This window comes from Nycticebus coucang, chromosome 12 (genome assembly GCF_027406575.1).
Source record: "Nycticebus coucang isolate mNycCou1 chromosome 12, mNycCou1.pri, whole genome shotgun sequence".
NCBI classification, from domain to species: Eukaryota; Metazoa; Chordata; class Mammalia; order Primates; family Lorisidae; genus Nycticebus; species Nycticebus coucang.
The window spans coordinates 21877370-21885311 of record NC_069791.1 but is presented as its reverse complement, the minus strand read 5'-3'; the positions used below and the strand labels follow the sequence as shown (position 1 = coordinate 21885311).

The 7942-nt window shown below is 44.2% G+C and overlaps 1 protein-coding gene across 5 annotated transcripts in view; it reads left to right on the top strand.

Annotated features, from left to right (window-relative positions):
* Positions 1 to 244: 244 nt before the first annotated feature.
* The window catches only part of TMEM117 (transmembrane protein 117), a 492082-nt gene continuing 484384 nt past the window's right edge, over positions 245 to 7942 (top strand). Inside the window, exon 1 of one of the 5 annotated variants that reach the window (XM_053557171.1) lies at positions 245 to 261. The gene's annotated coding sequence lies outside the window, so the exon portion shown is untranslated. Of the gene's footprint in view, positions 262 to 654; positions 942 to 7455; positions 7538 to 7942 lie in introns of those variants that run through there. The other 4 variants (XM_053557168.1, XM_053557172.1, XM_053557173.1 and 1 more) reach the window with 4 other exon arrangements.

The window sequence follows — 7942 nt, the reverse complement described above, 5'->3', positions numbered from 1 at the left end:
TGCCACAGAGAGATCATCGAAGCACTCCAGAATGATGGGATCCTGAGAAGCTCAGCCTGCACACAGGTTAAGAATTGTGGATGAGTATGTGTGTGCTTATATAGGTTTGTAGAAATGGGTGTATGCACGCGTCTGTGTATGTGCTTAGATGTGTGTATGCATACGTATGCCTACGTGTGTGTATTTGTGCATCTCTATGTGTATATGAAAAGTGTGTGTGTGTGTGTGCACGCGTGCGTGTCAGGGCAGACAGGCTGGAAAGTAAGTACGCGACTTCTGCTGCCCGTGGGCTCGCCTCTCCCCACCCCCACACTCCCACCCCCCCGGAGACAAAGGCAGAAAGGATGCACCGTGGCCCACGACTGCGCTAGAAAGTTTGCGGCTCTTTGAGCATATTCCACCGGGAACCTCGTGGGTTCCTTGCGGGCTGGTGGATTTTATGTCTAGCCTGCCGATTTCCCGGGAACGAGGACTGTCGCGCCTCGCGAGGCTGGCGCCGGGACCCCCCGCCCCGCTGCCCACCCGCGGCTGCCGCAGAGGCGGCCAGGCCCGGGAGGCTCGGCGGCGGCGGCGCGGCCCGGGCCGGAGTCGGCGGCGGGAGGCGGGAGGAGGGAGGAGGGGGCGGGGGCGGCCAGGCCTCCAGCTACGGAGGCGGCTCGCAGCTGGAGCGGTCGCCGTCACCTGCGCGGCGCCGTTGCCCTTCGCTCCCGGTGCCCGGCCCGCGAGGGCGGCCCCTGCGGTGGGAGCGCGGCGCGGCGCGGAGGGCGCCCGCGTAGGCGGCGGCCGTGTGGGCCGAGCCGGTATTTATAGCGCGGTGACAGCAGCCGCGGCAGCGACGCCGCCGGCCGGTCTCGCCGCGCTTCCCCGCCAGGCCGTCGCGACGGAGGGCTGCGCCGCCCGCCTCTGCCGAGTGCGGCCGCCCGGCCCGCGCGACCCTTCAGGTGAGTCCGCCGCCCGGCGCGGGGCGCCCTCCCGGCCCGCCGTGCGCCGCCGCCGCCGCCGCCCCCGTCCCCGCCCGCGGACCCCCCGGCGGCGGCCGTGGCCCCCGGGCCGGCCCCGAGTCCTCGGCGTCCTCGGCCGCCCTTCCCGAGCGCGGCGGCCGGAGAGGCGGGCACGTGTCAGCGAGGGGCGCAGAGGGGACTCCCAGGTGAAGGGCTGTGGGTGGGAAGCCTGAAGTCCCGGGCTCCAGCGCGGGGAGGGACGGCGGGAGAGCAGAGCTTGAACTTTCCTCGCTTCAGTGATTCCTAGGGGAGCAACTGAAGAAAAGCCCCCGTTCTTTTTAAATTAAATTAACAGGTTGCAGTTCGTAGATGTTCTTCTTTAAAAAACAAACAAACAAAAGACTTGGGTGTTTGGGAACTTTATCGTGACTAAATAAAACTATTTTTCGATTTCTGTTGTTGAAGATGCCACAGGCCCGTAAGTGTGTTTGACCCGTGCGGTAACATTTTGGCTGCCATTATTCATTCTGCCCTGTGTGGAACAGTGAAACTGGGTGTGAGTGTGTGTGTGAGAGAGAAGTGGGAGTAAACATCACATGCTCATTTTAGTATTTATGTATGATTGTCTCGGGAACCAAAAAGAAAAGAATTGAGTAAAAGTATGTTGGATATAATGACAGGTATTTCCCCCTTAATTATAAATGACACACTGTCTAAAATGCAAGGAAGGACTTCTAGGAAGGCTTCACTGTTTTGTCTTCAGAAAAAAGTTTTTCCAATTTGTTGGGTATAAAAAGTAGTAGAATACCTGCAAAACCTATTTTTCTTTCCAGGTATTGACTCTTTATCATGGATATACCTTCTAATTTTCATTCCTCCATAGTTGAAACATACTTACAGATTTTGACATTGATTGGGTGTGTAATCCTCCCTTCCCACCGCGTATCTGATCCTCATGGTGAAAAACCAGTACTTGTCAGTTCCATTTAATATGCTTCTTTAGGCTGTTAGTCATTTTAAAAATAACTTCAGGCATGAATGAATTTTATTTAATTCATTAAATGTTATTTTCATTCTTTAATTTATTCTTTATCATAAGCAAATGTCACATCAAAGAAGGTCACAATATTTTAAAAGAATATACTGGTGATTGTGTAACTTTATAATGTGCTGGGGTTCATAAATATTTTACTATTTCAAGGGAAAGTTGTTTTTGCTTAGAAGACCTACTTTGTTTTAAATTGTCTGTTTTGAAAACATGCATTGATTAAGCACTTTCTTGTTCCGAGAATTACAGGATAAGAAGAAAGGAGGAAAATCACTTAATTTAAGTTGAAACAATGTGAAGAGAAAGTCTAGGAAGTGATTTATGGATGTGATCCTCTAAATTAGCCAGGGTACCACAATTACCATCCTGGAATCTATGCAGAGTCACTTACCGTGGTTTCATTGATTGACTTAAAAGGTTGCTTTTTATTTAAAAGGCAGTGTGGTCTTATGTATTGGACTAAAAGTAAGAAGTTCCAACTTTACTCCTGTTTTTATTGCTATTTATTTTTCAAAAACCCATATTAAGCACTTGCACTATGTAAAATGTTATGTGTCATCCACTCTTGCCTGTCTTTTTATTGAACAATTTAAGATAATATGCTAAGACCTATTCTGACCTTAGGACTGGTCCAGCCAAATGTGCATTTTTTCCACCTTTCTCCCATTTCTCCTTTTGCAGACTGGATGTTCCCATTATCCAGAGTCTACCCTTTTTGGAATAGAATCTTCACTGGGTTTTCTCACCCGGCGCTGGTTTGTTATCCACTTATCATCTGTAATGTATTTGTTCAACCATCATCAAGTATTTATTGAGTGGCTAGTAGGTGCAAGTCATCACCTACTACTTACTCTTACCGCCTTCCTATTGAAACTTTAGACTGTGTTTTATACTTCACATAATGGCAATTAAGAGTATTAACTTTGGGGTTATATAGTGGTAGCTATGCCTATTTCTACCAGTTGGTAGCTGTATGACCTTGGTCAGATCATATCTCTCTGAATCTCTAATTACTTAACTGTAAATCCAAATGGTTGGTATTGGACTCGTTGAAATAATACATAAAAGTTCTTCCCAAAAGCTTAGCACATAAGCATCTCTAGTAAAATGTTATTTATTAGTCAGTTGTCTACCTATTCATCTCAGGAAATGGCATTTTCATTCTGGATATTGCCCAGGCTCCATCTCCAGGGAATTCATCAGTAAATCTCATCAGCTCTTCCTTTTCAATGTATCCAGAAGTAGAGCTGTTTAAACTGCCTAGACCTCTCCCTGCCATCTCTTACATGGCAACAGCTTCCGCAATAAGCTTCCCTGCTTCTGTTCCTTGCCCTTCTACAAAGTATTTTAATTTTTTTCTTTTTTTTTTTTTTGCAGTTTTTGGCAGAGGCTGGGTTTGACCCCACCACCTCTGGTATGTGGAGCCGGCGCCCTACTCCTTTGAGCCACAGGCGCTTCCCTACAAAGTATTTTTAACCAGCAGACCACATGGCCCTTCTGACATGTGAGTCAGATTGTGTCACTCCTCTGCTTCCTCTCTCACACAGGGCACATACCCATGTACACAGGATGGCCTCTGATCTCCAGCCAAGGCTACCTCCTGCACCTCATCTCTTTCCTAGTCTCTTTCACCCGTGCTCTGTCCAGTTGCACTAGCCTCCTTGCCATTCCTTAAATGCATTAGGCTTGCACCAATAATGACCAGTGCAATTTTGTTCCCTCTGTCTACATCACTCTTTCCCCAGGTATCTGCTTGCTTCCCTCCCTTCTTTCAAGTCTGTCTTCTAATATCACCTTCTAGGGACTCTTTCTTCAACTTCTCTCATACTCAACACTCCCTATTAACTTTTCCTTGTCTTAATTTTCTATATCAACTTTCTAAAATACTCTGTATTTAACTTTTTATCTTTCAAATATCCGTTTCCCTCAATGAAACTATCAGATGCATGACAACAGTTTTGTCTATTAGTAACCCTAGGACATAGACCAGTGTTGGCACAAAGTAGGCACTTAGTAAATAAGGAATGAATGAATGAATGAATGAATATTATTATGGAATTAACAAACCTGGACTTCACCACTTTCTGTATATAGTGGCATCTCTCTTCTGCTTCAGAATCTTACATTCTTCTCTATTCCCCATTTTGTAAAATATAGACACTCTTGTATACTCTTTCTTGGACTCCTTCTTAAATTATCCTTAACCTCACAAGACGGCTCCAAGCACTCTGTAGTGTAGCCACATAGAACTACTGATAGGTCTTTACATCACTCCAGACAATTGCTTCTGTGCTTTTGCACAAAATACCCTCCCAACTTGAGTGGCTTTACATCTCTCCCATTTTGCTTTGTATTTGTCTATATTCTTAGCCTTTACTACTGGCTGTTAGCAAAATATGTGACATGCCTAATATCTAAAATGCGAGTCAGGGAAACCATGACTGCAGGTCTATGGCTTGTCAGTTTCAGCCCGTACTCACCAACATCTTCATCACTGTTATTATATGAAAAAGCTGAAGGTTCCAAAATATTGATAGTGGCATTCACCTAATAAGGTCATTACTCATGAGAGGGAATTAAACTGGGCAGATGAGTCTAATTCTGAGATGATGCACTTTGAAAAATCACAGTGTAGACATCCGTGATAGATTACAAAAAAAGCACGCACACACACAAAAACAATAAAAGCAACTATTTACTGATCCTCAAAGAAGAAGAAAAAAATTCAAGCCATTCTGTTGTCACATAATCCTTGGTTCTTTCTGATCACATTACCAAGGTGAAGTTGAAAAGTAGTACAAATTTATTCATCCTAGAAGTACTGTGAATTTTTAACATTAGATGGTTTTATTATCAGAAACTTTCTAACGCACATGTAAAGGGCAAGATTTGAAAATTTATGTCCTTGTGTGGTGAAGGCACAGAGTGTTGAAGCCTAGTGGCTTGGATTTGAATCCCATGTCAGACATAGACTAGTTGTGTTTATTATTCTGTGCAAGTTGCTAGCTTCTAAATATCAGTTTCAACATTTGTAAAATGGGGAAGAGTATTATTTATTGGGCTGCTATGAAAATTAAAGGAGATGGTCGTAATGTTTATTTGCATAGTGTCTGATATGTGTTAAGTACTCAACAAGTGGTAGCCATAGTAATAATAACGCAGCCCCTGGTGCTGAAAGGAGATGGATTGGGTAGGGATGCATTAGTGTTGTTACCGGCTGAGTCATCATTGCAGTCTTGGGCTTCCCTGCTCCCTTTTCTCCTCCCTTAGTGGAAGTTGAATGGTTTCTCTGCCACCTTATCATCTCACCTAGACAATGAGGGGTAATGATGTCAGGGTATACCACTCAGCTAGTTCAGAAGATGTTTACTGATGGCCCTGCGTGAGTGTGCATGAAAGCAGAGCCCTTTCTCTGAGCAGTTTATGATATGTGAGGGAGACAAACACATAAACAGGTGATTTCTCAATGATGAACTAAGAACTAAGATGAAAGATTCTTCTTGTCTATGAATTTCAAAACATGAAGGGGTTTTACAGACTGTAACAGTCAATTTGAACAACCTCACTCCTGGATTATTAACAGTAGAGTCACCAAATGTTCATATTGACCATAAATATGCTTTCGATGAACTACAGAGGTGAAAATGATTTTAGTGCTCTGGAAAATATCCAGGGTACCCAAGGAAGCAGAAAATAAGGCTGAGATGACTAGGCAAACCTTTGGCTACCTAATGTTTGAAGTCATGAAGTGGGGATAAGCAGAGGTATTACTCAGATTACTATGTAAATGTTGGAAATTTGGGACTCCCTAGAACAGCGGTTCTCAACCTGTGGGTCACGACCCCTTTTTAACAACGAAAATACATCGCGGCATTAGGAAGGTCAAGAACCACTGCCCTCGAAGATATCATTTCAACTTCGGGATATGGGGAGAGAAGACATACCAGCCAGTTTCATCATACAATAAAAAAACCAAAATGATCAGTTAGGGGTCCTGTTTTATTCTGCCAGTATCCAAGTCACTGGCACTGTGAATGGAAGTAAGAATTAGCTGCAGGCATGATGGGAATATCTTCTGAATACATACTTCCAGTTTTGTGGTATATTAGGAAGACTAAGGGCTAGGTACAGGTCTGGATTCAAATCCTGACTTTCCCACTTCCTGGGGATGTTAATTAAACCAGTAGCAACTACTCTGAGCCTTTATTTTCTTACCTACAATAAGAAATCACAGCAGCATTTGGCATTACTGTGGGAATTAAATGAGATCGTGTACTGGTGAAGGATTATTGCTCAAGGCTGTAGTTCTCCTTAATAATACACATGCTGGAGAGGGACAGATGTTTCAAATAATTTTTGAATGTTCTAATTTAACTTGGGCATGTGAACATTACGTAGTCCACAAAGCAAGATTCTGAAATCAAAAACAATAAAATCAGTATATGCCAGCCCTCCACAAAGCATTTCTTTTTTTTATTTATTTATTTTTTTTGTAGAGACAGAGTCTCACTGTACCGCCCTCGGGTAGAGTGCCGTGGCGTCTCACGGCTCACAGCAACCTCTAACTCCTGGGCTTAAGCGATTCTCTTGCCTCAGCCTCCCAAGCAGCTGGGACTACAGGCGCCCACCACAACGCCCGGCTATTTTTTTGTTGCAGTTTGGCCGGGGCTGGGTTTGAACCTGCCACCCTCAGCATATGGGGCCGGCGCCCTACTCACTGAGCCACAGGCACCGCCCCACAAAGCATTTCTTACAAAAAGAATCAGGGTCATATGTCCTCAGAGTTCTAAATTCTGCTGCCTTGATTGTGTGGACATGGGAGGAGGGCATGGGGGTCGGCAACCATGCTGGAATTCCTCACTGATGAGAGAAGCAACGTAGAACCTGTTAGAACAACTTCTTAAATGCTGTCTCTATGGAGTGCTGATGGGCATGTTGGAACTATCCCTTTTTTGAGACTCACTGGTCCTTGAGATGATTTTTGAGACGTTTTCTTGTGGTGGTCTTTGGACCCTTCCAAAGATGTTGCATGAAATTGAGTGGACAACTGGCCCATTCTGGCATTCTTACACATTGAATATCATGAAAATGCTTTATCATCTTTTTAGTTCTTCACTGCCTGCTCTGCTGCTCTCTTTGGTGTGAGAACCACACATGTAGGTTGCTGCTGCTATCGTAGGTTATGAGCCTCCATGTTAAAAATACCAATAATAATAATAAGAAGAAGAATCTTGTGATACTCACTGTTGCCCAGTAATCTAAGCCATAGCTCCTGGGAACAGATATTTCAGAGTGTTCACGAAAATCACAAGGGACTTGAAATTGCTTAGAAGGCTTATGAATCCAAGGCACGGGGACTGTTTACTTGGCTGAATTCTGTTGCCAGTCCTTTTGTGTGTTTATATTGCTTTTGTAAAACAGTGACAACAAGTTTGCATTAATTTAGGTGGTGGGTTTAATTGACTCTCATCAGCCCAGAATATTGGATTGAGATTTGGGAGCCTCGGAGACTATGCTTAGATCGTCCATTGATTTAGAGTTACTTCAGGTTTGTGGCATGATCTTTGTATTTGCAGTGACATGTAAAATGAGACTATTTATCAATAGTTACTTTTTTTCCTCCCTAAAGTGTTCAAGATTTGTAAAGGATTATTTTATATTATATTTAATATTATATAGCTTTTAATATTACACATTTGTATATGGTATATTTCCTGGGCTGTAGAAGTATGTATTACAGAGTAAATAGTATATGTCATAGCTGTGTCTAGTAGAAGAATATGTCTTTGGAAGGTATTCAAGGGAGGGCATCCTTGGGCCTGGGTCCTGGGTCTACTTTCTAGGCAGGGAAAATGCCTGGAGCTGATCTGGTGCTGACTGGGGGTGATCAGGCCCTCAGGTCCAACTTCAGAGGCTTAGATGAGAGCCTCCTGCTAGGTGACTTTGGGCAAAC